This window comes from Rutidosis leptorrhynchoides, chromosome 2 (genome assembly GCF_046630445.1).
Source record: "Rutidosis leptorrhynchoides isolate AG116_Rl617_1_P2 chromosome 2, CSIRO_AGI_Rlap_v1, whole genome shotgun sequence".
Taxonomy (NCBI): domain Eukaryota; kingdom Viridiplantae; phylum Streptophyta; class Magnoliopsida; order Asterales; family Asteraceae; genus Rutidosis; species Rutidosis leptorrhynchoides.
Window position 1 is genome coordinate 584,963,759 of NC_092334.1, and position 4,075 is coordinate 584,967,833.

Sequence of the window (4,075 nt, forward strand, 5' to 3'; positions counted from 1 at the left end):
GTTTGAATATAATAACATGTATCATCTGCAGATTGTGGTTATTGCATTGCTCTATCAACTGAAAAGGTAACACTCTCGTCCTCTATACTTAGGGTCAATTTCTTACCGAACACGTCTATCATTGCTTTAGCCGTGTTTAAGAATGGTCTTCCTAATATGAGAGGAACTTGAGAATCTTCTTCCATGTCCAGAACAACAAAATCTACTGGAAATACTAAAGTACCAACTTTAACTAGCATGTTCTCCATTATCCCTCTAGGATATTTTATTGATCTATCGGCTAGTTGTATGCTTATTCTGGTTGGTTTTAATTCTCCAAGGTCTAGTTTAGCGTATAGTGAATACGGCATTAGATTTATACTAGCACCTAAGTCTGCCAATGCTTCTATTGAACTAAGACTACCCAGAAAACATGGAATTGTGAAACTTCCTGGATCAGATAATTTTTCTGGTATCTTATTCAACAGCACTGCTGAACAATTAGCATTCATAGTAACAGCCGAGAGTTCTTCCATTTTCTTTCTATTTGAGATTAGATCTTTCAAGAATTTAGCATATCTAGGCATTCTTGAAATCACATCAATGAAAGGAAGATTTACATTTATCTGTTTAAACATATCCAAGAATTTGGATTGCTCGGCTTCAAGTTTCTCTTTCTTCATTTTACTCGGGTAAGGAAGTGGTGGTTGGTATGGTTTAACATAAGGTTTAGCCTTAACTGTGTTATCTTCGTTAACCTTTTCAACTACCGGTTCTTTTTCCTTATCTTGATTTGGTTGTGGTTCTTGTGGAGTAGGAATAGCTTCATCAGAAGTTACAGGTATTTCAGGTGGTTTAAGTGTTGTACCACTTCTTGTGGTAATGGCTTTAGCTGTTTCATTCCGGGGGTTAGCATTTGTATCACTAGGTAAACTTCCCGGTTTTCTTTCACCTATTAACCTTGCTAGGTTACTTACTTCTTGTTCCAGATTTTGAATAGAAGCTTGTTGATTTCTAAATGCTTGAGCATTTTGTTCATTGGTTTGTTTCTGAGATGTGAAAAATTGCGTTTGAGTTTCAACTAGCTTCGTCATCATATCTTCTAAATTCGGCTTTTTATCATCGGTTTGTTGTGGTGGTTTGTTTTGAAAATTAGGTCTTTGCTGATTGTAAGTATTATTGGATACTTGTTGATTGCTAGGACCTTGTTGGTTGTTGTATGGAATATTTCGGTTATAGTTCTGGTTTTGATTGTAAATTGGTCTTGGCGGTTGATAATTATTCTGATAATTATTTCCAGGCCTTTGGTTTATGTATGAAATATTCTCTCTTTGTTCCATTGTTAATTCAATACTGAGACAATCTTTTGTCAAATGTGGTCCTCCACACTGCTCACAACTAATTCGTATTGAGTGAATATCTTTAGTCATCTTTTCCATTCGTCTCTCCACAGCATCTATCTTTGCGGAAATGGAATCTAAGTCATGGCTAGAATCGGCTCTAGCTGCTTTAAATGATCTAACGATATCTTTTTCTTGGTGCCACTCGTGTGAGTGGGAAGCAGTGTTATCAATAATTTTGTAAGCATCAGTTTCAGTTTTCTTCATAATAGAACCACCAGCTGCTATATCTATGTCTTTCCTTGTAGTGATGTCGCATCCTTGGTAAAATATTTGTACTATTTGACAGGTGTCTAAACCATGTTGCGGACATCCTCTTAATAACTTTCCATATCTTGTCCACGCCTCATATAGAGTTTCATTTGGCTTCTGTGTAAACGTAACAATTTCTGCTTGAAGTCTTACGGCTTTAGATGCAGGAAAGAATTGTTTAAGAAATTTTTCACCTAAAACATCCCATGTATCAATCACCCCTTCAGGTAACGATTCCAACCAATCTTTGGCTTCTCCCTTTAAAGTCCAGGGAAATAACATGAGATATATCTGTTCATCCTCCACTTCTCGGATTTTAAATAGTGTACAGATCCTATTAAAGGTACGTAAATGTTCATTTGGATCTTCCTTCGGCGCACCACTAAATTGGCATTGATTAGTCACTATGTGTAGAATTTTTCCTTTGATTTCATAATCTGGCGCATTAATGTCTGGATGAGTAATTGCGTGACCTTGGCCAGTGCATTTAGCTCTCATTCGGTCTTCCATACTTAAAGGTTCCAGATTCTCCATAATTGAATTTGTTGAATCGGAATCACTAGAGGATTCTGATTTAATGGTTCGTTCCTCAACAATCTCTGTTTGTATGATTGGTGGTTCCGGAGGAAAGTTTAGTGGTTCAGGATCTACGAATCGTTCCTGAATATTCTCCGGATTCTCAATTGTGAGGTCGGGTTCAAAAAATGGATTATCGGAAATTTGAACTGGAGTACTTGGTCGACTGGATGACGATTCTAAAGAAAAATCAACGGCAGTAATATTTGCTAAATGTCTTGATCTAGTTACAGGTGGTGAACGTACAAAAGGTGGTGAACGTCTTGCTCGGTGCATTCACTGAATATCCTATTAGTTTTTAAAAGGAAAGAAAAATTATAATAAGTTATCCAATCAATAGACTTTTCTGATTTTGCCCACGTTTCGAATAGCCAAAAGATGCAGCAGAGGGGCAGGATTCGTTTGGTCTCAATATAATTGAGGACTGTTTGGCTCCAATAACCCGGTCCACGTACAAATCCAACTATTACTACGAACCAGAAAATTTTGATGTCTATCAATTTAACCACTTAAAATAAATTTTCGTAATTTTAAGAAATTTAGATAAGAAGTATAATAAAAATCTATGTCCTAAAACTAGAATAGCGAGAAATAAGAAAGAAAAAGAGTTCGTCGAAAAAGGTCGAAAAAGAAAAATGGTTGAAAAAATAAAAGGTGACGGAAAAATAAAAGAAACTTATAAAACTTAAAAACACTTGACTAACCTAACCTTATTACTACAACTAACTTAAAATTATAATCGCAAATTGAGATTACTAATTGGAATGATAATTGATACATAGGTAAAAGGTGTCTAAAAATATTAAAGCTTACAGGAAAAACTAAATCCCAAATGGAAATAACTTAAAAAGAAACTAAAACTTAAAAAGGCGTCGTGTAACAACCCAACCCGTTAATCAACCAAAAACGCGGAAATAAAAAAAAAATTTAAAACTGATCTGGAGGGTGCGCGGCGCGCACCACTGCCTGTGCGCGGCGCGCACAGGGCCTGAGACAGTTCTGATCAAAATGTCCATTTTTCGCGAAAAGATCTTCGACTTCCCGACACTTTTAGACCAAACGCTTTTCACAACAATTTATATTAGTTAAAACTAACACGTTCCAATAATAAAATGAGTTTTACGAGACCGGGCCCACATCGGCCGTTATACGACTTTCGTACAAAATACAAGTTTCGACCACATGATTTTTAACACAAAATAAAGACCGAGCATGGCGATTGGGGATACGCTACCCAATCCTAATCAATCCAAAAGCAAGATCTTCTAAAGCAACTATGCAAGTCCTCTAATCCTCGCGCTTACCCGAGCCACCATCCGCATGCAATCTATAAAAAGAGTCAACAACGAGAGGGTAAGCTAACGCTTAGTAAATGATAATATACTACATACATATATATGTATAAAATGAATACGCCACACAAATATCAAATACCTCATACCGAACAACCAAACATAAAGGCAAGCTAGTCTAGGCGTACCGTACAAACACTAAGCACGAGCTAAGATACAACAACAAAAATATAAGTTCACCAACGACGATGTGAACCACGCCAAATAGCTACACCCGGAGGGTTAGCTACAACACAACAATACATTAATATATAACAATATAAACGAACAAGGTTAACACCTTAACCCAATACCGAGAATCAAATACCACAATGAAGATTGGCCGAACTACACGAGCCTTAGTAATCCGAAACCACACGAGATTACTATCTTCACAACATCGACGTTGGCCGAACTACACGAGCCTTAGTAATCCGAAACCACACGAGAATACTACCTCAATAAGATGACCAAACTACACGAGTCACCATGAATCCGAACTACACGAGATTCATTTTGATAAGATGACCGAACTAC